Genomic DNA, 27,208 nt, shown 5'->3' with positions numbered 1-27,208 from the left:
GACCCAAAGCAGGAGAAGGCTGCAGAGCTCATGTAGTTGGAGGAGACAAGGCTACCAAACTCGGACCTTGGTTGTATAAGTCCTTAACACCTTGTTAAGGTAACTGCAATATTGTTGGGAACTACTGTGAAGGTAGTTGTTTATTTTTGCTATGTTGTAAATGTTGGAGTTTATTGTTTCAGGGTTTCTTTTTGTGGTTGTAATGGGTGAGAGTTCTCCTGGAAACCTTCATCATGTTGAATCCTGTTCATCAAGCCCTTGGAGTCTTCAGGAGCCAACCCACTTGCAAAGAAGAATTGGACTTGGCAGTATCAGTAGACTGTAAAATAAGGACTTGAAAATGCAACCCGAACAGGACCTTGAAGTGTGATGTTAAATGCTGATGTTTGATGTTATATGTTAGGAAAGTAAACCATTTTGTTTTTAAAAATTGTTGTTGCACACTCATTCCAGGTTCTTCCCCACAGAACCCACAAGCTGAGGTTACATGTACATCTAGCATTGTGTACCTGCACTGCTGTTTAGAAGCAGGAATTCCTACTTTTCTGATACCAGATGACAAATCTATTGCACCTTCACAATTTCAAGCGGTGTCGTTTACGGGGTGGCACGCTCATCTGTTTTATCATTCTTTACTCCATGTTTATCCTAAACAGTGCTTGGTTAGGATAGGCCAGGGGTGGCCAACCTATGGCGCTCCAGATGTTCATGGACTACAATTCCCATCAGCCCCTGCCAGCATGGCCATCTGTTTTGAACCATTTGTTTTGAACCATTTGGTACAATACACGGCCCATTTTCTCCCAGCTAGTTAGGGTTTACAGTGGACACAGTTTCCTTCACATACTGTGGGAAATTGGCTGTGCGATAGCTTTGGCCATGCTGGTGTAACCCCCATGCTCAGAATGGGTTGACCCAGTAAGGGGTGGAGACTCAAAGCAGCAAGAGGCTGCAGAGCTCATGTAGTTTGGAGGAGACAAGGCTACCAGACTCGGACCTTGATTAGTATAAGCCCTTAACATCTTGTTAAGGTAACTGGAATGTTGTTGGAAACTACTGGGAAGGTAGTTGTTTATTTTTGCTATGTTGCAAATGTTGGAGTTTATTGTTTCAGGGTTTCTTTTTGTGGTTGTAATGGGTGAGAGTTCTCCTGGAAACCTTCATCATGTTGAATCCTGTTCATCAAGCCCTTGGAGTCTTCAGGAGCCAACCCACTTGCAAAGAAGAATTGGACTTGGCAGTACCAGTAGACTGTAAATATGCAACCTTGAAAATGCAACCTGAACAGGGCCTTGAAGTGTGATGTTAAATGTTGATGTTTGATGTTATATGTTAAGAAAGTAAACCATTTTGTTTTTAAAAATTGTTGTTGCAAACTCATTCCAAGTTCTGCCCCACAGAACCCACAGATAGAGGTTACACTGGCAGGGGCCGATGGGAATTGTAGTCCATGAACATCTGGAGCGCCATAGGTTGGCCACCCCTTGGATAGGCTAATAATTCTGTACCCTGACTAAAGAAGGTTGGCCCTAGTTAGCACTTGGACAAGAGACTATTAAGGTCGCTATGCAGAGAAAGGCAACGGCAAACTACATCCACTAGTCTCTTGCCTTGAACACCCAAATGGATTGCCATAAGCTTGCTGTGCTGCTACTTGTCAGCACTTCACCTACACAATAAAGTGAGCATATTATTGTGGTTAAGAGTGGTTACTTTAATCTGGAGAACCGGGTTTGATTCCTCATTCCTCTGTCTGAGAAGAACTGGATTTGTTCCCCGCTCCTGCACAAGAAGTCTGCTGGGTGACCTTGGGCCAGTCACAGTCCTCTCAGAACTCTCTCAACCCCACCAACCTCATAAGGTATCTGATGTGAGGAGAGGGAGGAAAAGGAGCTTGTAAGTTGCTTTGAGTTTCCTTACAGGAGAGAAAGGCGGGGTATAAATCCAAACTACCGCTACTACTACTACTACTACTACTACTACTACTACTACTACTACTACTACTACTACTACTACTCTGTAATTCTGGAAGTTGCAGCATTTAAAATTCCATCAATACCTTAATTCTCAGACTTCTCCCCATTGTCCCTCAAAATATGGTCAAGGTGGAGTCCTTAGGTACTTATGCAGTCCTTCGTAGCAGCAGTGGCGTAGGAGGTTAAGAGCTCGTGTATCTAATCTGGAGGAACCGGGTTTGATTCCCAGCTCTGCCGCCTGAGCTGTGGAGGCTTATCTGGGGAATTCAGATTAGCCTGGGCACTCCCACACACGCCAGCTGGGTGACCTTGGGCTAGTCACAGCTTCTCGGAGCTCTCTCAGCCCCACCTACCTCACAGGGTGTTTGTTGTGAGGGGGGAAGGGCAAGGAGATTGTCAGCCCCTTTGAGTCTCCTACAGGAAAGAAAGGGGGGGATATAAATCCAAACTCTTCTTCTACCTCCCTATCCACCAGTCTACCACAGCACCGGGGGGAAAGGGGGAGGGCAGTATATAAAACTAATAAATAAATAATAAATAAATAAAAACATCTTCCCTCCTGGGAAAACCCATCATGAGAATGACTTGACATAAGTCTGCACAGCAAAAAAGGGAGATTGGGAGGAAGGACTGGAGTGAGGGGAAGGACAGTCCAAGTTGGCCCCACCCTCAAGAACACCTCTAGACCATCCCCACCCCCTCCACCATGGGCTCTTGTGGTGGAGGGACACCACACCAGCACACATGGCAGCTTCTTCTGGCTGTCCAAAATCTTGAGCTCTATTTGTGTGCATTCAAGTATGAAATCCATCGCTGGAGAAACATTTCTCCCGTAGCATCTTTGCTGCAGTGCTAGCTTTTCAGTTCTTTTCTTGGTTATTCTGGCGGAGCGACCTATAATTTCCAGCACGGGAAAGGGCGAAATCTCTGCATCAAATGATAGTCGCAGAAGTGCTTAGTGCCACAGAAGATAAAAGGCTAGATAAAGACGGTTGGATAAAAACCTGGATCAAAAAGCACCCCTCTCCCCCAATCGGAGTTTGATGTTTTAGGGGGCCGCCACTCTATTCAGAACAAGCCACCAGGAGAATTCTGAAGAAGACCTCAGTAACAGCATCTGGAGCTTTTCAGCTCACCACTTCCTCCAGTCTCATGTTTGGTAAATCTGTGTCCTCTTTTGGCTCACAAAGAAGAAGAGGAGGAGGAGGAGGAGGAGGAGGAAGAAGAGGAGGAGGAGGAGGAGTTTGGATTTATACACCACCTTTCTCTCCTGTAAGGAGACTCAAGGTGGCTTACAAGCTCCTTTCCCTTCCTCTCCCCATAACAGATACCTTGTGAGGTAGGTGGGGCTGAGAGAGTTCCAATGAAATGTGGCTAGCCCAAGGTCACCCAGCAGGAATGCAGGAGTGCAGAAACTTATCTGGATCACCAGATCGGCCTCCATCACTCAGGCGGAAGAGTGCTCTTAACCTAGGCTGACCAGCCGTCCCGCTTTTGGCGGGACCGTCACGCCTTTAGACAATTTGTCCCACGGGTTCTACAAATTGTCCCGATTTTTGGGAGGCTGCTGCACTGCCTTGGAGGCGCAAGGCATTGCGGCAGCCTCCTGTGCACCCGGCCGCAGGAGCGCATGGCCTTCTGGGGCTTGCCATTTGCCGCCCTGTCAAATGGCTGAACGCTCGGCCCCTTCCCCGTCCCGGATCACAAAGGTGACTATCTGGTCACCTTATCTTAACCACTACTCCACGGTGACACCACGAAGGTCATCCCCATACTGGAGATACTCCCTACAAATCTCATGATGACCTTAACCAGCAACTTCATGCAGAATGTTAAAAATCAAAGACCACAGAGGTCATTCCAGAAACGCAACACTATGCTAGCAAGGGGGCAAAAACAAACTCCCCCAGCAGGCCTATCTTTTTAGGCATCTGACAGACAGGCGGGTTATTGGTTATTATTCCCAAGATATGGCACGTTTGTCTCTTACGCTTAATTTTTCCCCACTCCCATCTGGCATTGCCATACTTTTGGGGAGAATTTGGAATTGGGTGACTGAAATCCTGTTGATGTTCGATTGATGGCTGCTAACTGGTGTTTTATCCATGCTGCTGCCCTTTGACTTTATTGCCATTATTGGTATTATTTCATAGATTGTATTTTATTTCATGTTATTAAAATGTTCTTCTTCATGCAACGTGTGATTGGTGTTTGGAATATGCTGCCACAGGAGGTGGTGATGGCCACTAACCTGGATAGCTTTAAAAGGGGCTTGGACAGATTGATGGAGGAGAAGTCGATCTATGGCTACTAATCTTGATCCTCCTTGATCCGAGGCCACCATACGTGCTATATGCATTCAAAGTAGACCAGGTGCTCAGAAGCAGCACTGCAGCAGCAACGGCAGCAGCAGCAGCAGCAGCAGCTGCTGCTGCATTGCTTTTCCTCCTTTTCTGTCCCCAGTCCACTTGTTCTGTTCTTCCTGTGTCGGTCCACATTTTTCCTCGTCCCTCATTTCCTCATTTTCCTTCCTTTGGTGTGCTTTGATTGTGTGTCGGTGGTCGGTCGGGCGTCCGTTGGTCGGTGTGGCGTCGGGCAGCTGTTCCGGTCCGTGTGCGTGGTCATCCTCCAACGCCGTTCCTCTGTGTCCGTGTGCATTCTGTGTGTCATGCTGTTTTCCTGGTCATGTCTGGTCCTTGTGTGGGCCAGGGGCCAGATCCAGCTTGTTCGAGGGCTGTCCATTCTGGCCTGGCCTGCTTTGCGGGCAGTCCTGCTGCCGGTCGGTCCTGGCTAGTCCATGCTGTCCTGCTGTGGTCCTGGGCTGCTGTTCCATGCCTCACTCTCCCTCCCTGTCCTCCATACCACCTCCTCACTCCCCTTCCCTTGCATGCCACCCCTCACTCACTGCCTCCTCACTCACTCCTTCCACTCACTTCCTTGCGGCTGCCTCCCTCCCCTCCTGCTCCCTCTGCATGTCCCCCTCCTCTTCCTCACTCCCCTTCCCTTGCATGCCTCCCCCTCCCTCTGGTCCCTTGCATGCCACCCCTTACTCCCTCACTCCCCTCCCTCACTCCCCTTCCCTTGCATGCCTCCCCTCCCCCTCCCTCTGCTCCCTTGCATGCCACCCCTTACTCCCTTCTCTTCACTCCCCTTCCCTTGCATGCCTCCCCCTCCCTCTGCTCCCTTGCATGCCACCCCTTACTCTCTCACTCCCCTCCCTCACTCCCCTTCCCTTGCATTGCCTCCCCTCCCTTTCCCTCCGCTCCCTTGCATGCCACCCCTTACTCCTTCCTCTCCCTCACTCTCCTTCCTTGCATGCCACCCCTCCCCCTCCCTCCACTCCCTTGCATGCCACCCCTTACTCCCTCCCCTCCCTCACTCCCCTTCCCTTGTTTGCCTCCCCTTCCCCTCCCTCCACTCCCTTGCATGCCTCCCCTCCCCTCCCCCTCCCTCCACTCCCTTGCATGCCACCCCTTACTCCCTCCCCTCCCTCACTCCCCTTCTCTTGCATGCCACCCCTCCTCTCCCTCCCCTCCCTCTGTTATGTAATATCCAACCCTCAAAACAAATGAGTTCCACACACACACCCTACATGTTTTAAGGTTCATCAAGGGGATCAGTGCACCGCCCCCATGTGATTCTCCTAAGTGGCGCCTAGGGCTCTAGCCCCTCTCCACTCACTCCCCCTCACTACGCCACTGCTGCTGAAGAAACCTATGTAGTGAAACATGTAGAGGCTTTACATGACAATGTAGCTATCACCAATCACCTTGCATCTTTTTTTTTTGCTTTCTCATGAATGCCTGCTACATCAGCTCCTTCATCTAGGGCAGCATTAACAGCAGCATGATCTGCAACAATATATGGGTGACATATTTCTATTTACTGCAGATTGAGGTTTCTTTAAGGCACTGTTATGCTAACTCTACATGGAGGGCTGAATCCTTTTTAGGGTATATTCTTCGCCAACTGAACAAAATTGATTTCCCAACTTTTCTAGTGCCCTTAGAAAAATGTCTTTATTCAGAATAGTTCAGCTGACCTTTTCGCTGGCCCGTCCTAAATTTAACCCAAGTTTAATGTTGCCAACAACCTTTCATTTTATTGGCCTTTTTCCCTCCTCCTCCATCTTGGCACCAAGACACGCTTTTCTCTGGCTGTGACTTGGGGCCATTTCTGACCATTTATAAAGAGAGTCTGAGAGTGAGCGATGAAGAAGCAGGACCAAGTACAATTTCTCATAGTCTTATCACCCTCACTGGAAACAAAGGTAGACTAGGAAAGAAACAACCCTCCCTTTTTGCTGAGACCCAGGCCATAAATCAGAACCTCTCAAGGTGTATTCAGAAGCAATTCATCCTGCTCTATTAACATTCCCACGGACAAAGACCTACACCCAAAAAGTTTCTTTATTCACCCTAACACAATACTGGCCTGTTTAAATTTCCTCCAAAACATCCCTGCTCAGTTAGAGGGAAAAACCTCCCTTTCCTCCAAACCTGGGGCAAAATTAATCACTTATTTTTCGCCTTGTGACTTTCTACACCTATAACTGAAGACAAAATCTATCCAAAGTGTGGCCTGACCTCCTGTTTTGCATTCCAAATTACCTTTATTTATCTGTCATTTGTTCTTTCTTTCTTTCTTTCTTTCTTTCTTTCTTTCTTTCTTTCTTTCTTTCTTTCTTTCTTTCTTTCAATTTATGGGTCGCTCTTCCCGAAAAAGCAGCGTGCAGGTGCAAAAACGCTCACTATGGAAGCATGTTGCATCTGGCCAAAGTGATGGAACATCAGTGCTCCAGATCAGAAAGAGCAAACAAATATTTGGCCACGCCTAGGCGGCCATGTGGGATGCCAAGGGAGAGGGGGGAGTAGAACTTTTTTGCATAGAGAAGTTGGGTCCAAATTGGTCAGTGGGCCCCGTTCGCATGGTCACATGTCTAGGGTACACCCGTTCTACCAACTATATATGGCAACACTCATTTCCAGCCCTGTCCTTTGCGCCACGTCCCGCCTTTGATCACAAATGCATTGACTTCGTTTTGTGTGATTTCCTTCATCTTTGCTCAGTAGGCAAGGAAGCAAATAATGTGCTAGGCTTGCTACAAACCAGCAGGCTACAAAACCATCTTCCCAGTCAGGACGGTAAAGAAAGTGTGTTTATAACATCCAAAACATTCAGCAGCCGCAGCTCCGCTTTTATTCCTAACTTCCAGCTGGAAGTCTGCCAGGGAGAGAGAGGAGCACCGAATGAATAGAAAGAATAGAATGAGAGACTGCAGGTAATTATGGCTCTTAAGCTGTTAACAGGATTGGCCATTTGATAAATTAGGGGATTTGGGTCTGTTTTGTCACTGTTGAGCCCTTGTAAGATCCTCACTGAAACTGACAAGCTGTTTATCTCCATTGTGCTCTGGAGAGTGCAGCTTGACGTTCACCTTTACACCCTCTTTGCGTTAATTTAATTTCTGAGGCCTAATGTGCTGGCGGGGGGGAGGCGGTTCTTGATGACCAAATTGGGGGTGGGGAGGAATATGAAGATCACCTGATCGGCTAAGCATGTTTATACCAACCAAGCTCAAGCAGGGAGGCTGTGATGGGTTTAGGAGAAAGAACTGGCAACATTTGAACTTATTATGACCACGGGGATGGTCTTGAGATGAGATCGCCTTGACGCTTTGTTCAAAATTCGACCGAGCGGCTTCACACGTACACAGTTTGCCTGGCTGGTGTCTAGGAAGCTCCCTGCTGGCATTTCATGTGCTTCAGTCATGGATCAGTTATGCCTTACTTTTACAGAGCTATATTGAAGAGGATGGAAGTCACTTAAATGGAGCAGCAGTGGCGTAGGAGGTTAAGAGCTCGTGTATCTAATCTGGAGGAACCGGGTTTGATTCCCAGCTCTGCCGCCTGAGCTATGGAGGCTTATCTGGGGAATTCAGATTAGCCTGTGCACTCCCACACACGCCAGCTGGGTGACCTTGGGCTAGTCACAGCTTTTCGGAGCTCTCTCAGCCCACCCACCTCACAGGGTGTTTGTTGTGAGGGGGGAAGGGCAAGGAGATTGTCAGCCCCTTTGAGTCTCCTACAGGAGAGAAAGGGGGGATATAAATCCAAACTCTTCTTCTTATATTGAGATGGCACAACTGCAAAGGGATGATCAGTCTGTGTGTTCAAAATGTAGGTCGCTTTCATGGCCCCAAGGAATGTGTGCCTTCCCCAGTGATCCAGAAAGTTCCATGGGCCACCTGTTGCGAACACTAGCACAAGTTGCACTGCAGACAATGGAGGACCCCCGAGCCGACATAGAAAGTACTAGAACCCAAGAGATGTGCACGGCCAATGCTGTCCTTCCTTAGTTAGTTTATTGCTTGAGTTGTGTTTATTTCAGTTCCTTGTAGGATCAATAGGTTGATTTTGTGGTGTGAATTACAAGGTTTTGTGTTTCACTTATTGTTTCCAAGGAGATGGTTTTGATCATTACTGTTACATTACTTTATGTTAATGTATCATTTGTGGAAGTTGATTTTCACATGATAGGGTGGGGCTGCCAGCAGTGAGTTAGGCAATATCTGGAGATTTTGGGGGATGTAATGCTAATAGAGTCCATCATCCAAAGCAGCCATTTTCTCCAAACAAACTGATCTCTGTCAGCTGGAGACCCATTGTATCCCAGGAGCAGGCCAGAACAGAGGACGGGGGCAGTTGTGCCAGTTGGTATGGGCCCATGAGGTGGGCAGCTGGCTTACCTCAGGTAGACGCAAAGGGGACCAGTGGCGTACCTAGGCAAAACCTGTGTTTGATCCCCCCCCATGGATGGAGCAGCCCAGGCACGGCACTCACCCTTCCCGGATGGCCCCAGCAGCCCATATTCACCGGAGGCGGAGCTCCCCATCCTCCTGCTCTGCTCTGGTGGCTTGTGGGCCACCATACATAGTAGGCAAGGCTTAGCCAGAGCGGACAGGGCTTAGAAATCAGGCACCCCATGTGACAAAAAAAATTCTGCACCTTGGGCAACTGCCCACTTTGCCCAATGTGCGGTACGCCACTGAAGGGGACCCTTTGGTAAAGAAAACTTATATTGTAAAGAGAGTCCACAGGGATCATTTAGCACAAAATATTAATATTTAACACAGATTCATAATCATAAAAGATTAATATAGATAAAATATAGATAAATAAATGCAGATAACTGAAACACACTTTTTTTTCAGATCAGTTTTGTGTGATTTGAAGAGCAGTTTGAGATGAGGCCTACATTTCCCATCTGGCTTGGGCCTCTTACCAGCTTTGCACGAGCCTACTCAGGAGATCTGTTCCCTGGAGGCTGGCAGTCCAATTCACGAAGGGACCTAACAACCCTAGCATTTATTGTATACGTTTATGTATCATCCACACATCATGTTTACCTTATGAAATACTTTATTTTCCGTCAAATAAACTTTTGCTGTTCATCTCCATCTATGTCTTGCCTGTCAAGTCACATATCTAAGAAAACATGATCTGTATTTACCCCACAAATTAGTACAGCCTTGGTCTAGCACAACCTTTTCCAGACCGAGTGCCCAAATTGCAACCCAAAACCCACTTATTTATCGCAAAGTGCCAACACAGCAATTTAACCTGAATACTGAGGTTTTAGCTTAGAATAATGGTTGGCTCCGAGGCATGCGTTACTCTGGAGTAAGCTTGGTGAAGCAACCGTGCAACACTTTGAACAGGTTGTGCCCAGTAGCCCAGGCCAGCCTATATGTATGTGGGTGGATGGGTGTGTGTGTGATTTTCCGCCCCCTCACATGACAAACTCTGTGCGTGCGTGCCCACAGAGAGGGCTCTGAGTGCCACCTCTGGCACGCATGCCATAGGTTTGCCACCATTGGTCTACCAGGTTTCCAGATAAGAGATCTTTAGAGAGCTTGCAGTTTATGTGCTACCAACCTTTCATTTAAAGCTTGTGTCCCCTTTTTTATTTGATTGCGGGTGGGTGGGGTATAAAGAATCTACAGAAGAAGACCGTGGGGAAGGGGGCTGGATATTCTTCAATCCAGAAAGTAGTTTCTCCCAGTTCCCCCCCATCTCTCACCCCATAACCACCACGCCCCCTTAGATCTGTTGGCAGTGTGATGAAGAACCTACAGCCCTCTCCAGTAATGCAGATAAAAAAATCACTTCCGCACAGGGCAGCAACACAGCATGAGGCAGCCCAGTGCATGCGATGCGCCAAGAACTCTCCAAAGCACTGGGGTAAGGGCATCCCCAGCATCCAAATTAATTCTGTGAACCTCTCTGGCTGGAGAGTGCAGGGATTTATGGCTTTGTGATGGATTCCATGGAAGGCCATCTCATAAGTACCGGTGCTAAACTGTATAGCTGCAAAGCTCGGGTCATTGGAAACGAACTAGGGTCGTCAGCCTCCGAGTGGTGACTGGGGATCTCTGGCTATTTCGTCTGATCTCCAGGCATTATACCCCACTGAAATCCCCTCCCCGATCCTTCTCAGGCTCTGCCCCCCAAATCTCCACATATTTCCCAGCCCAGAGCTAGCCACTAGAAAATGAACACACAGAAGTGCTGAAAGCATTACAAGCAGAAGACGGGCTGCTCGAAAAAGCCTTTGTTCCTGCAGCCGCGGCTGACTCGGTTACAGGCTGCCCTGTGCTAAGCTTGTCGGATGCCATTACGTCTGCTGTCTTTCTGTGAAGCCAAATATACAGAGAGCTGTACCGGTCAGGGCACAAAAACAGTTTCAGAACTCCATTCATTGCCTGCTTAGTGTTGTGCAAACTTCACTATTCAAAACACAAAATGCCATTCTGAAAAAGCCCTGCAGAGTTAAACTACGAACAACAGCCAGATGCTTTTCTAATGAGGCCGGCCATATTGGTTGCCAGCAAATCAACATGCAGACATGGCACTTTTCCAAGAGATTCCACTCGCTGATCGGGAGGCGTTTATACCTCCAGATCGCTTCTGTTCGCTCTTAACTGTTTGCAAGAGATGCCAGATGTTTTCAGACATCTCTTTTTGCAGCTATGCTAACAGGAAGAATCACTGGGGGGGAACTGAAATGTCTGGGTCTTGATGATAATGTGCCACCACAAAGGGCCACAGATCTTACAAGAGGACGCCAGCCTAAAAAACAAACAAGAATAAACCTGGGCATAAGAAGAGCCCTGTTGGGTCAGATCAGTGGTCCATCTAAGTCCAGCATCCTACTTCCACAAGGGGCCAATAGGTTGGCACAGGGGAGCCCACAAGCAGACATCAGCCCTTTCCTGAGCCCTGGCCATGATCTGTGAATGAGCTGCCTTCCCTTGATTTTCTCCTTTTTTTTCTCAAATGTATCTTGTCTTGAAGGCAGGGAATGTTTGCTTTTGGATGTATCGCCAAAGGCTTTCACAGCCGGACTCAACTGGTTGTTGTGGGCTTTCTGGGCTGTGTGGCCGTGGTCTGGTAGATCTTGTTCCTAACGTATCGCCTGCATCTGTGGCTGGCATCTTCAGAGGTGTATCCCAGAGAGACTGGACACAGCGTGTAACAGACTTCTCTCTGTGATATAACTCTGAAGATGCCAGCGACAGATGCAGGTGAAATGTTAGGAACAAGATCCACCAAACCACAGCCACACAGCCCGGAAAGCCCACAACAACCAGTTTTCTTTTTGAGTTTGGTGCAAGCCCCCGTCTTCAAAGGATCTACCTCCTTCCCACTCTTTGCCTTTGCTATGGAGGGTGAGTCATTTTCCCAACCTCTGGCTAATGACAAAGCATTTTGAAGTTAGGAGACAAAGGTGGGATTAAGTGGCTACTACTACTCCTAGTGGGTCAGCCCACTGGTCCAAAGACCTTGGGCCCTCTGCCAGGGGGAGACTTTACTAGTGGAAGTCTTGAGATGGTCTGAGAGATGAACTCTGAGCTGATGGTCTAAATTCAGACTTAGCCCAAAGGCCAGGTGGAATGGTCTGTCCAATGAGACCTGGGTCTTGGCGGGATTTAATACAGTTCCACAAGGCCTGTAAGATAAGGTGACCAGATTTTTACGTTTGCAATGCAGGGCGCGCACGCACCCGCGTGACCACAGGAGCACACTGCTGTGTGACAGGGCAGGAAACCGGGGAGCGCCGCAAAAGGCAGTGCGCTCCTGCGGCCGCGTGCGCCTCCCGCGCTGCTGCACTGCCTTCTGGGGCGTTTCCCTGTCACAGGGCGGGAAACCAGGGAGCGCCCCAAAAGGCAATGCGCTCCTGCGGCCGCGTGCGCGCTGCCGTGCTGCCGCACTGCTGCGCTGCCTTCTGGGGCGCTTCCCTGTTTCCCGGCCTGTGACAGGGCGGGAAACTGGAGAGCACCGCAAAAGGCAGTGCACTCCTGCGGCCGCATGCGCAGTCCCGCGCGGCCACACTGCCTAATCGGGAAAATTTTAAAACCCCGCAGGACGAGGAACACATTGCCAAAAATCGTGACTGTCCCGCCAAAAGCGGGACGGCTGGTCACCTTACTGTAAGACGAAGTTGTTCTGGCAGGCCTGTAGTTAAAAGCAGCAATGGTATCCAATTGACCGGCATATTTCTCTCTCTCTCTCTCTCTCTCTCTCTCTCTCTCTCTCTCTCTCTCTCTCTCTTTCTCTCTCTCTCTCTCTCTCTCTCTCTTCCCTTCCTTTTTTCTTTTGCTATCGTTTGAGGCCCTCTGTGTTTATATTGTTAATTTCATCCTTAACGAGGTACACTTAGGGTGCCTAAACATCAAATTATAAATAAATATGAATACATTTAAAATGCACAGCAGAGGCATTTTAAAACAGATATTTCACTGAAACTGATAATGGCAAACAGCCTATTACCCCTCTGTCCATGAAAACTATTCAAAGGACGGAAGAAATAAATTGGGAAGTGTGGAGAGAAATGGACAGAATTGGAAAGACTGGGGAATAATGGAAAGGAACTGGAACAGGGTGGGGGTAGGGTTCCCAACTCTGCCTTGGGAAACACCAACCTGATCAGTGTCTAGGGAAGAGGACAATCTACTTGGCATGGGAAACAGACTTACAGTGTCAAACATTACCAAGCAGATGATAGTGGCTGGATAAGAGCTAGGTTTAAAGCAAAGGGTCCAAGGGATCACATGTAGAAGTGGAGAAGACTTTGGATTTATACCAGTGGTGGGATCCAAAAATTTTTGTAACAGGTTCCCATGGTGGTGGGATTCAAACTGGCGTAGCGCCAATGGGGCTGGGCGGGGCACGATGGGGGCGTGGCCGGGCATTCTGGGGCAGGGCCGTGGCAAGGACGCAGCCGCTGCACCGGTCCTTGGGCGGGAAACAAATGCACACAGGCGCAGGCTGCCACACACACCGGTGCACCTCCTGCTAGACTGCTTCAAGTTCTGTGCGCTACTGCTGAGAGGAGGGGCATAACTATGGCAAAAACCACGTGGCAAAATCACCAATTAGTAACCCCCTCTTGGCACACACAAATAATTAGTAATCACTCTCGGGAACCTGTGAGAACCTGCTGGATCCCACCTCTGATTTACAGCCTGTTTCAAAAACAGCTTAAACCCTCTTTCCCTTCCCCTCTCCCCACAACGGACATCTTGTGAGGTAGGTTGGGCTGAGAAAGTTCTGAAGAACTGTGATTAGCCCAAGGTCACCAAACAGGCTCCATGTGTAGGAGCGAGGAAGCAAGCATGGTTCACCAGATTAAGGGTGGGCATGTGTAGCTTCCACAGCACAATTCAGCCCCCCTCCCTCCTTTGGATGGGGCTGCAAGGACCATAATATCAAAAAATCTCATTAAAAAATGAATTTAGAGCAATTTAGAGATAGAACCCCTTTTGACAGAAATCCCACGCACACACACTTCAACAAGTATGTTCTGTCAACCATCCTAGAAGCAACTACACGGAAGCAGAAAAACAAAGGAGGAAATAATGGGAGAGTTTGAAAAAACGTTGGAGTGAGTGAGAAAAGGGAAATTCAGGCCATGGCCAAGGGAATACATTTCTAGCATCAATAAATGATTGTGCTTTCAAAAAGTAACTTATAGCTGTATCAAGAGATGTGGTGTATTTGTCTGAGGTCCTGGCAGAATAACCCCCCGCACCTAAACACAGAGACAACACTTCTTCCACAATGAGGAACATTCTGCGAATAAAATGAAGGACTTCTTTTCACAAGTGGAAGTGTGGGCCAGGTGAAAAGAAACAGACACAAATTCCAGCAACAAGGCCATACACAAAATGATCTGAAGAACAGTTACAGAAAAATAGAGAATAACAAAATTGGGACATAATCCAGCCCAGGATAAGCATGCTAACTGTAGAGATCACAGCTTTTGTCCGAACCTGACCTAACTACTAATGGAAAGTTGGGGAGACAGCATGGTGCAGTAGTTATAATGTCAGACTAGGAACTGACAGACCCAAGCTTTCTAGGTGATCTTGGCCTGGTCACACACTCTCACCCCAACTTACCTCACCAGGTTGTTGTGCAGATAAAATGGAAAAAAGGAGAATGTTGTACTGTCGAAGGCTTTCATGGCCAGAATCACTAGGGTGTTGTGTATGGTGACCAGCCGTCCTGCTTTTGGCGGGACATTCCCGCCTTTAACAAACTTGTCCCACATCCCACGGGTTTTCCCCAAAGTCCCTGGTTTTGGAAGGCTGCCGCACTGCCTTCTGGGGCGCAAGGCAGTGCGGCAGCCTCCCGCGCAGCCGCAGGAGCTCACGGCATTCTGGGGGGCAGGCCGTTTCCCGCCCTGTGACAGGGGCACAATGGGGGGGCACAATTTTGGGGAGAAGGTACAATTTTGGGGAAGCCCAATTTCAGTATTTGCTATTTTCTGTGGATACACCACTGGGCTCAATGGGTGCCCATGGGCTGTGGTGGAGTCAGGGTGCCATCTTCATTCATTCAGCTATAGGTTAGCTGCATGAATGCTCCTTTGGCCTCTCCTGAAAAGCATGCCAAAGGAACCTACAGGGAAGTCCAATCTGATGTTGAACAGAGAGGCCCGACAACAATGCCCAGGCTCTGCTGTGGCCCAGGGGCAAACATTAGCCACCCCCTCCCAACAGACTCCCACGGACATGGGCAGAGGTGGGATCCAGCAGGTTCTCACCAGTTCCTGAGAGTGGGTTACTAATTATTGGTGTGTGCCGAGAGGGGGTTACTAATTGGGTCTGCTTTTCCATTAGAAATTCCATTAGGTCCAAAAATCATAAAGTCCTGTTGTTTCCTATGTGGCTGGTTAGTGAAGGTAGAAAACGGGATAATTCTCCCTGTTGGGCTGTTTTAAAAACATGTTTTAGAAATATGGTAAAGTTCCTTGTTCAAGGAAAGTGTCCTTCTTTTGATTTCTAGAAACAAAATTAAGTATTTGAAAGTATTAAGTATTTGACAGGCAGTCAATTAGAGGAGAAGTAGTTGTTTCTGTTGGCAGTAGACGATAGGACTTGCTATAATGAGTTTCAATTATGGACAGAAAGATACCAGCTGGAAATTAGGAACTTTTTTTTTACAGCAAGAGTTTTTTACAGTAACAGAAATTATTAATGCCCCGCCCCCGGAATGCCCAGCCATGCCCCCGTCATGCCCCGCCCAGTCCCATTGGCACTACGCCACTTTTTGAATCCCACCACCATGGGAACCTGTTACTAAAATTTTTGGATCCCACCACTGGACATGGGCCCCATAGTCAGGGCTCTCAGCTCAGCCCGTTGGAGCTGTCTTACTCCAATGCCTCATGAGGCTGTCGGGGAGAAGGGGGGTGATGGCTGGCAGAATCTGTTTCTCTCTCTCTCCCTGTTTCTCTTTCTCTCTGCATCCTTTCCATCTGTCTCCCTGTTTCTCTCTTCCCCCCCCCCCCACCCTCTCTTTCTCCGTATAAAAATAGAGTTGGGGCTCTCAAGTACTCATGTTTGCATATAATATGAATTTAGTCCTCAGTTCAGTTTTGTTACCCTCATTTCTTTCACTGCTCTCCCTCTTGGCTTAGGAAACTATGTAGCCTGAAAAGCTGAGTTCTATTAAATTACATTCCAGAGAACTAACCATAGTAGTTTGGGCTAGTCTGCTGTTGAGTGTTCTGAGAGGTTGGAGTGGCTTCCCACTGGTTTTAGTATTTCTGTTTTCAGTGTTTCGTTTGTGCCCATTTATTCTCTTGCATAGCAACAATTAAGACTGGCCAGTCTAAATGGCAGGAAGTCATGGCAAACACAGAACAAATTTAAGACTATTTTTAATGCTGTGAGAATTCAGTATGCTATGGCTTGCTTAGTTATGAGAACAGTAGTAGTACATTGCTGTTCTGAAATAGAAGGCATTTCCCCTTGACTTGGTACTCTTAGATAGAGTTTAATAGAACATTGTACATTTAATAATAATAGTCTGAATTATACATGCATAAGGGAAAACCATCTGGGAACAAAGTCACCAAGTAACATTTGTGGAAAGATATATGAATACAAGCCACACTCTGTCCTGTTACAAAATGCTAACCTGGGTCGATGCCCCATGGGGGAAATAACATGTGATAGCCCTGGTAGGTGTCCCGGGACAACGGGAGAATTCCCTACAGCTCCTGGGTTGAACTCGGCTCAGTACCGTGTCAGCCCTGCAATACCCCCCTCATCCAGGGTTTTTCAGAAACCGGCGGGAAGGTACATCTTTTCTGACGTTTTCTGGAGAACACGGGATGAGCCCAGTATCGTGGGGAATCGTTTTCCTGCCCTGAGTCTCCGTTCATTCTGTCAGCCAATCACAGCTAAGTCCCCTGGGCATGCGCAGAATGGGAGACTCAGGGCGGGCAGGATCATGTCTTTTTTAAAAAATCTTCTTGCATATGAAGCCACGATCGTGCAACGAATAGGCGCATGTTTGTGTGCTGTTTCTGGCTACGAAGCTCTATGCTTTGTGACGACATAGCTACGTAGCCATTACATAAAACATAAAAATGAACACCCGTTCACATTCCCGCCCTAAAGCAACAACCAATCAGAAATGAGGTGCAGAAGAGGTGCCAAGATGATCCCGGGCTTTGATCACTGTTTCAGCTCCAGACCTCGGCTGCTGTGGGGAGTGACAAGCCGGGATCAAAAGATACTGTAGAGCCAAAGAAAATTTGTCCCAAATTGGTCATAGGGAAAACCATTGTTGAACAGCAGAATTTCTTAAGCCAAGGAGAAAGTAGCCTAGTTTCTTGATTCTCTCTACTCTCCTGAAGATTTTACTCCTTGCCATTGAAATCTTGAGCCTTCAGACCCAGCAGAAATCTAGCCATGCTAAAGGCTGTTTTCAAAGGTCTCGGTGTTGTCCTATTAAAGTATTTTGCCTGTCTGACTGCAAGCGAGGCACAGACAGGAAGACGTGGAAACTCCGCCTGGAAATGGAAAAAATGCGTGTGAGCAACTCCAGTAATGTCTCTTTGTAAACGTTATGATTTAAAATATTTTAATCCATGTTATCAATTCATTTTAATTAATGTTCTGAGTTAGGTATGATTTTTTTGATTTTTGGGGGGGTCCAGTTGTCAACATTATTTGTTGCTGTTGGTCTCATTGGCCGTAAATAAAGGTATCTGTCAATGTTTGGATTCATTTGGCGTTAGTTTGTTTCAGTGATTATTCCGGGGTTGCAGGCTCACCTTCTGGCCACACTGGGTTAGCAACAGGGGTCATGCACGCTCCCTTCTGCATGGAGGAAAGTTTGGATTAAATGGGGCTAATGGGAGACCCAGCATTGCCCGTTTCGCCCCCAGGGGAGGCACGTCATAGCTGATTAGGCACATGCAGGGGCTCTCATTACCTTTCCTCTTCTTTGCCATGGCTGCTCATTACAGCAGTGTACATCACCAATTCAGGCGGCGGCTGCAACACACATACACGCACCCCGGTCATCTGTTTCAGGTGAACCTTTCCAGGTGGCTCTGCAGTCATTTCAGCCATTACCATGGCAACACTCTGGCAGATGAGACAGGCATCTCTCAAGTGTATCATTAGTCAGATGAGGAACACTATTAGTTAGGGATGTACCAACAAGCCATTCATCCCTTGTCACAGATGTCAAGGCCAAGACCCATGCCCTGCCAGACTTAGATAGCCTTCTTCGGGTTGTGCATTAGGAAGCCAGGCAAGGTGAGTCAAGACAATACTGCAGGTAAGAAGGAACTTAGTATTTCAGAGCTATTCTGCCTCTGTTCATGGAGGTTCCACTGAGCCAACATAGCTAATAGTCATGAATTGGTATCTTCCTTTAGAAAAATCAACAAAAGCTAGTGGGTGTCGCCACATCTTGTGGAATTCCTTCCGGTAAATTAGTCTTGTTTAGCAAAGCTTTTTATCTATTCAAAATATCTATTAGTCTCTTTTCTTCCTTAAAAAGCTAAAGCCGGCTGACAATATTAATAAAATACACAAAATAGGTTACATTAAAAACTTAAAGCCAATTTAAAATCACCATGTAGAACTGCTTTAATCAAATACAGTCCTAAATAACACAGTCTTTTAAAAAAAATAATCTTTATTGATTTCCAGATAATACAAAAAACAATACATAAGTGCAGGAAAAGAAGAAAAAAGAAGAAGAAATAGTGAACAGGAGAAAAAAAAATAGTGAACCTCAATCAAATAGTCTTTAGCTGCCTCCTGAAGACTGAAAGGGAAGGGACCAGGCTTACTCCCTGGGAACAGAGGTGGGAACCAGCAGGTTCTCACCAGTTCCCGAGAGTGGGTTACTAATTATTTGTGTGTGCCAAGAGGGGGTTACTAATTGGGTCTGCTTTTCTGTTAGAAATTCCATTAGGTCCAAAAATAAATAAAGTCCTGTTGTTTCCTATGTGGCTGGTTAGCGAAGGTAGAAAACGGGATAATTCTCCCTGTTGGGCTGTTTTGAAAACATGTTTTAGAAATATGGCAAAGTTCCTTGTTTAAGGAAAGTATCCTTCTTTTGATTTCTAGAAACAAAATTAAGTATTTGAAAGTATTAAGTATTTGACAGGCAGTCGATTAGAGGAGAAGTAGTTGTTTCTGTTGGCAGTAAACGATAGGACTTGCTACATTGAGTTTAAATTACGGACAGAAAGATACCAGCTGGAAATTAGGAACTTTTTTTTTACAGCAAGAGTTTTTTACAGTAACAGAGAAATTATTAATGCCCCGTCGCAGGAATGCCCGGTCACACCCCCGTCGTGCCCCGCCCATCCCCATTGGCACTACGCACCTGTTTGAATCCCACCACCATGGGAACCTGTTACTAAAATTTTTGGATCCCACCACTGCCTGGGACTGTTATTCCATCATTGTGGGGCCACCACTGAAAAGATCCTGTCATGTGTACCCACCAAATGTGCTTCTTCAACTGACAGGACAGCTAGGAGATTCTCTCCCTGTGATTTTAATTCCCATCTTCCTGGAGTAACACTAAGGCCTAATTCACTCATGCCAAATGACCTATGCTACTCCGGAGTTCAGGTGATTGACTCTAGCTTTAAACCATTTTAGTCTTTTCACTTCCTAGCGTGATATGTCTTAGCACCTAATGGAAAATGTCACATCTATGAATGTCACTTCTATGCATGAATTAATATGCACAGCATATCCCATGATGTTCAGGACACGTGGGCAAGATTAAAATCTATTGCTGAGGAAGTGGGATGATTTTACTATGAAACGGGCGATAGCGGCAAACTGGGGCCACGTTTGGATTCTCTGCACTATTGTGGACTTTATCATTTTCTTGAGACATTTCAGCTGGCTCTGTTATCTGTTCACATATTTCTATACTTATTGTATTAAATCTTATACAATAATGGGGTAGAAAATGTTGACAGAGAGAAATTTTTCTCTCTTTCTCACAATACTAGAACCAGGGGGCATTCATTGAAAATGCTGGGGGGAAGAATTAGGACTAATAAAAGGAAACACTTCTTCACGCAACGTGTGATTGGTCTTTGGAATATGCTGCCCCAGGAGGTGGTGATGGCCACTAACCTGGATAGCTTTAAAAAGGGCTTGGACAGATTTATGGAGGAGAAGTCGATTTATGGCTACCAATCTTGAACTTTTTGATCTGAGATTGCAAATGCCTTAACAGACCAGGTGATCGGGAGCAACAGCCGCAGAAGGCCGTTCCTTTCACCTCCTGCATGTGAGCTCCCAAAGGCACCTGGTGGGCCACTGCGAGTAGCAGAGAGCTGGACTAGATGGACTCTGGTCTGATCCAGCTGGCTTGTTCTTATGTTCTTATGTTCTTAATTAGTTTTGTATGTAACCTGGATATAATATTTTGTTCATTTTGCTTATATTTGCTTGATTGCATTCTATACCTGCTTTCATGTTTAAAACCAATAGGCAAATGGAAAGGTAATACAGCGGGGAGAAAAAAATTCTACTCTCTCTTGCATGCACTCTGGTTCCCCTTTTGTGCTTTCCGTGCTGATCTTCTGTCAATAGGGCACATTTTATATAAAGGAGCATTCCCAAACATGAACCTGCATGGCCCTTCACCCAGTAGTCAGAAGTCATGCAGCTCACTTTTCCTCAGCCACGGATGCCAGGACTTGGCATGTTGTCAATAATTCTCATGCTTCTGTTTTTGTGTTTTTGTTGTGTTGTTTTTACCTTCCGAGCCACCTGAAGCAGTTTGCTGGAGAGGTGGCAGAGAATGTCACTAAATAAGTAAACCTCCACCACCTTCTTCCTCGCACGCATAAATCAGGCCTGAGTGCTGGAAACACGCAAGGAGAAATATTTCCTTCTCTCCACGTCATTCATAGGTCAATGAACAACCATCAGGTCCCCACACCGGGTCTCTTTTCTAAACCAAAAGGCCATGAGCATGTTAGTAATTTTGAGTAAGTTACACTAACAACCTTGACCATTTGTATGTTAGCATTTTAAAGGGTTTCGTTGATCATTGTAAAGATTTTGTTCTCTGTGAAATTTCCTGAAGCAGAATGCTGTATCACAGTGATGGCGAACCTATGGCACGGGTGCCAGAGGTGGCACTCAGAGCCCTCTCTGTGGGCACGCGCACCCAGAGTTCATCATGTGTGGGGGTGGAAAATCACCCACACACACACACACACACACACACACACACATGTCCTGGGCATGATCCTTTACCTGGGAGTAAGCTCGGTTGCTGGCAATGGGGCTTGCTTTTGAGTAAACCCTCCTAGGGGCGTGATTCACCCATTCGAAGTGTGGCACGGTTGTTTAACCAAGCTTACTCCTGAGTAACGGGCACCTCAAAGCCAACCGTATTTTCTAAACTAAAACCTCAGTATTCAGATTAAATTGCCGTGTTGGCACTTTGCAATAAATAAGTGGGTTTTGGGTTGCAATTTGGGCACTCGGTCTCGAAAAGGTTCGCCATCACTGCTGTATCATTTAATAATGTTCATACTTGCTAGGTTCACAGCACTTCAGTGTTCATCCTCCCCAGAAGAGGGAGAGTGAGTCTTTTAAAAAGTACCAAAACAAGACGAAGGACAAACATAAGCTTTTGTTGCATTCAAAGTTGATGATTCAATACCTTACAGCAGAGGCGGAGTGCTCACGGGGACATGTGGGGTTACATGTCCCCAGGCACATGCCAGCTGGCCATGTGGGGGTGGAAAATAGCCCCTCACACCCCTCCCCTCAGCCCCGCCTCGCCAGACTGCGGGTAGGAAGCTGCCTGGCGGGGTGGGGCCAAGGGATGCCTGGCAGCCCAGCCAGGTAAGAGGGGCACAGGGGGAGTGGGGGTTGCAGGGGGGCGCCCGGAGCAGGTTTGCCCCAGATGCCATTCCCCCTCCACACCTCTGTCTTACAGAGAACGATGCTAAAGCTCAAATGTGATGGGATAACAACTGTAATAGACACCCACAAATTAACCACATACAAAAGAATCTAAGCCATAGGTGTCAAACTCACGCCCCTCCAGATGTTACGGATTACAGTTCCCATCATCCCCTGCCAGCATCACGCTGGCAGGGGATGATGGGAACTGTAGTCCGTAACATCTGGAGGGCCGCGAGTTTGACACCTGTGATCTAAGCCATGCCTGGCCCTTCCATGACGTCCTCTTCCTCTGCCACAACTAAGACACAATAGTGCCCTTAAGAATTTACGAGTCCCATTTTGCACAACCCACCGAAGGCAATAAAAATCAGTTCAGGGCCAGTCTGATATTGAACTAAAGAAAATAACAGAGCATACCAAAGTCAATCCAGAGCCCAGTTCACCTGATACCACCTTACAGCTTTTGGATTTAGTAGGGTGCATTTCTGGATATACCTGGGCTGACATCCCAGGATTGTTAGCATCTCGTATCGTGCAGTTTTGTCCCTTCTTTCCGTCTATCAAAGTCATGTCTTCTAGACAGAGCTAGGCTGCGTCGTTCAGTCAGCCTCCGAGGACGCGGGAGGTGCCAGGCACATTACAGCAAAGCTGCAAAAATCATTTAACTTCCAGCCACCAAGATGTCGGCTTCTGCCCCTTTAATCCCGACTGAAAATGACACAAATCCTTCCCATTTTGTTTAGCGTCGCGCAGGTGCAACTTCTAGGCTTTCTTCTTTTGCTGCCGCGTCAAGCACGCGAGGAAATAAGGAGACTTAACACGGTCAACAGGAGCCCTGTGGCAGAGGGGAAAGCTGCAATACTGCTGTCCAAGCTCTGCTCATGACCTGAGTTCGATCCTGACAGAAGTCAGTTTCAGGTAGCCAACCAGTGGTGGGATCCAAAAATTTTAGTAACAGGTTCCCATGGTGGTGGGATTCAAACTGTGGCGTAGTGCCAATGGGGCGGGGCGGGGCATGACGGTGGCGTGGCTGGGCATTCTGGGGGGGCCTTGCTGGGTGGGGCTGTGGCAAGGACTCAGCCACTGCTCCAGTCCTTGGGCGGGAAACGAATGCACACAGGTGCAGGCTGCCACTCACGCTGGTGCATCTCCTGCTAGACGCTTCAAGTTCTGCGCGCTACTGCTGAGGAGTGGAGGAGGGGCGTAACTAAGGAGGCCGATTTACTAGTGGTCCCTGGCCCTTCGGCAATGCGGCTGGCCTCCACACGGGCCAGGGCCTTTACGGCTCTGGCCCCAGCCTGGTGGAACACTCTCCCACCAGCTGTCTGGGCCCTGCGGGACCTTGGTGAGTTCCGCAGGGGCCTGTAAGAGCCGGGCTGTTCCATGGCTAACTGGAGAGACCAGCGTGACTGTGTGCCCCTCCTCTGGCCCCCAACACCTAGGCCATTTGTCATCTGAGGAGACCTACCACTCCCTCCCCCTTTTCTGGGGAAGAGGGAATTTTTAAAGTTGGAATGTTGGACGCCACTTATATTATATTTAATTTACTGTGATTTGATGTATTGCTGCTAGAGTTCATTCTATGGTTTTATCGCTACTTTAAAGTTTAATGTTTTAAGGTTTTAATTGTCTTATAGTGTTTTATACGTTGTACATCGCCCAGAGCCCTTCGGGGATGGGGCGATACAGAAATCTAAGACTAGATAGATAGATAGATAGATAGATAGATAGATAGATAGATAGATAGATAGATAGATAGATAGATAGATAGATAGATAGATAGATAGATAGATAGATAGATAGATAGATAGATAGATAGATAGATAGATAGATAGATAGATAGATAGATAGATAGATAGATAGATAGATAGATAGATAGATAGATAGATAGATAGATAGATAGATAGATAGATAGATAGATAGATAGATAGATAGATAGATAAGGCAAAAATCACGTGGCAAAATCACCCATTAGTATCCCCCTCTCAGCACACACAAATAATTAGTAACCTACTCTCGGGAACCTGTGAGAACCTGCTGGATCCCACCTCTGTAGCCAACTCAAGGTTGACTCAGCCTTCCATCCTTCTGAGGTCAGTAAAATGAGTACCCAGCTTGCTGAGGGTAAAGTGCAGATGACCGGGGAAGGCAATGTCAAACTACCCTGTAAATAGTCTGCCTGGTAAACGTTGTGATGTGATGTCACCCCATGGGTCAGTAATGGCCTGGTGCTTGCTTGCACAGAGGGCTGCCCTGACCTTTAACACAGTCGTGCCAAACAATGGATAGAATATCTGCAGCGCTGTGCCTTCTTCGGGCAGGTCTGTGTGAAATGTTTGTCAAACCAAAAACTGGATCCACGCAAAGCATGTGCTCTGCCAAACAGTGACAGGTCCCACGCCATCTGCGCTTTCTAAATATTGAAGTAGAAGACCTGAAGGCCTGCCTGAGTCTTTGTCCAGCCAGTCGATGACTTCAGAAAACTAACTTCTTTGTCTCAAAAAGAACCCTGCCACACTGGTCAACTGTACTGTGGCTGCAACAGAGAGGGGGTGACCAACCTGACCCTCATCAATGCCCAGATGACCCAGATCTACTAGGACAGTGGTGGCGAACCTTTGGCACCCTAGATGTTATGGACTACAATTCCCATCAGCCCCTGCCTAGTCAATTGGCCATGCTGGCAGGGGCTGATGGGAATTGTAGTCCATAACATCTGGAGTGCCAAAGGTTCGCCACCACTGCACTAGGAAGTTGTGTCATGTGCACAACAGTCGGAACCCCCGTTGTTAAACTCCCTCTTCGTTCCAATGTCCTCAAACTGCTTTTCCTCGTCTGTCTTCTCCCTTCACCCATCTTCCTTGGACTCTTAGACTGTACACTTGAGGCAAGTGCCTTTCCCTCCTCATTCCTACACATGAAGCCTGCTGGGTGATCTTGGACCAATCACAGTTCTCACTGAACTCTTTAAACCCCAGCTACCTCTCAAGGTGTCTGTAGTGGGGAGGGTATTTTAAGCCATTTTGAGACTCTTTAAAGGTAGATAAAAGTGGGATATGAAAACCTTCTTATAATACTTATAACCCACCTTCCTCCTAATTCAGGGTGGGGGGAAATAGTTTACCTTTCCTTAGAGAAGGTTTGGAGGGGCATTTGAGAAGGGAATGCATCAAAATACAGGGAAATAAGGTTTCCCCAGAGGTGTAGCCATTGCTAGCCTATTATCTTACTTGCTTAAATGATGTGGCTTCAACAGCCAAAAGGCCACAACCGGCCTGTTAGTCTGTGAAGAAGAAGAAGAAGAAGAAGAAGAAGAAGAAGAAGAAGAAGAAGAAGAAGAAGAAGAAGAAGAAGAAGAAGAAGAAGAAGAAGAAGAAGAAGAAGAAGAAGAAGAAGAAGAAGAAGAAGAAGAAGAAGAAGAAGAAGAAGAAGAAGAAGAAGAAGAAGAAGAAGAAGAAGAAGGAGGAGGAGGAGGAGGAGGAGGAGGAGGAGGAGAAGGAGAAGGAGAAGAAGAAGGAGAAAGAAGGAGAAAGAAGGAGAAAGGAGAAGGAGACGAAGGAGGAGAAGAAGGAGGAGGAGGAGGAGGAGGAGGAGGAGGAGGAGGAGGAGGAGGAGGAGTTTGGATTTATATCCCCCTTTTCTCTCCTGTAGGAGACTCAAAGGGGCATACAATCTCCTTGCCCTTCCCCCCTCACAACAAACACCCTGTGAGGTAGGTGGGGCTGAGAGAGCTTCGAGAAGCTGTGACTAGCCCAAGGTCACCCAGCTGGCGTGTGTGGGAGTGCACAGGCTAATCTGAATTCCCCAGATAAGCCTCCACAGCTCAGGTGGCAGAGCTGGGAATCAAACCCAGTTCCTCCAGATTAGATACATGAGCTCTTAACCTCCTACGCCACTGCTGCTCCAGTAGCACCTTAAAGACTAACATTTATTTCAGCATGAGTTTTCATGAGTCCATACTCAGAGTCACAGTTTTCTTAAGCCAACTGTCCAAGTTGTTGATTGGAGGCCCATTTTAAAGTTCTGATTTGGACTGTAAAGCCATAGGTGGGCTAAGATGAGGATACCTGAAGAATCCCCTTCTTCTGCTTGTGCTCACTAGCCATGTGAGATCATCCCTTCTCAGCATGTACCAGGAACAGGGATTTTCAGGTGCTGACTGTGGAATCCCCTTGTCAGAGCGGCTTTGAGGGGTGCCGAGGTGATATTCTTTTAGCTACCACACAGACTCATTTTTAGCTTCTAGCCTTTTGTATACCACGTGACTTAGTTTTCAGTGACCACGTCGTATATCAGCGATTCCACACAGTGGTTTGAAGGGATCTTTTGATGCTGTTTTGGGGGACATTCTTGCCCCTTTCAATCCGATGCATTTTGCTGGTTTTAGCTGGCTGCTTATATATTGTTGTGTGTTGATGATTTCATTACTGTGATTCTTCTGTTATTCAATTCCTTTGCCGGAATCTGCCTCGGAACATATCGATTTAAAACGTTTCTTTCCCAGTGTTCTCTGCAAGCAGAGGCAGGAAGTAAATGTCTGAAATAAACCTTACATGCCGCTTCGCCTCCAGTATGTCCCCCTCAGTTCATCCTTGAATGTTAGGCCCTGAGAGGTTTCTGTGTATTAATTACCAGATTGGCTATCGCCTTTCTGGACCCGTCTTCCTTTTGTTGGCGTGATGTCACTTTTGCTCTCCCTAGTGTGGATTCATCGGTAGCTGGGGAATCAAGGGAAGTTTGCTCGCGGAAAGGATGCCTTCCTGGCTCCCAGATGGAGCGAAGAAGCATCTAGCCCTTCTTTGTACCCAGCACCAGCAACCCATCACTTACAGCTATGTTGTGACTAATCCACCTGGGGGAATTCAACTGCAAAAATAGGCTCAGGTTTTCTAGTGGCCCAAAGGACTTGTCCACGGTGCTGAAAGTGATACGCTTAAGTGCAAGAGACAGTAACCACTTCTGCAAGATACATTCTAAAAATACCCAAGGGAAAAGAGGAATTCATAATGGAGATTTTAAAACACTGTGACATGTTGGGAGCCTGCGCTGGAGTTTTAATGAGGGAAGAGGCAATCGACTCCGTCAGCAGAAAGTGGCTATTTGCAAGAAGAATACAACCATCATGTCACATGCTCAAATGTAATTTTGGGAGCAACACTGCCTCTCTTAACATGGTTATGACAACCCCATATAACCACCATGTCATAATAACCAGGTTTAAAAATAACTTATCGTTGAAAGTTGAACTCCCGTCAGTTTGGAAACCTGCCCCAGGGCAGGCTGGAGAAAAGAAGAAGTCAGAGTTTGGGTCTGAGAAACCGTTGCAAGACATTTGTGCCACTGGCTTGCATTTGGGATAAACCTGAAAACGGACTTGGAAGGGCACGTTGCCATTTTAATTCTGTTCATTAACATTTGGCTTCTGGATGCTCTAGCAGGTAATTAGAACAGGAAATCATGT

This window comes from Sphaerodactylus townsendi, linkage group LG14 (assembly GCF_021028975.2).
Source record: "Sphaerodactylus townsendi isolate TG3544 linkage group LG14, MPM_Stown_v2.3, whole genome shotgun sequence".
NCBI classification, from domain to species: domain Eukaryota; kingdom Metazoa; phylum Chordata; class Lepidosauria; order Squamata; family Sphaerodactylidae; genus Sphaerodactylus; species Sphaerodactylus townsendi.
This window is presented reverse-complemented; position numbering follows the sequence as displayed.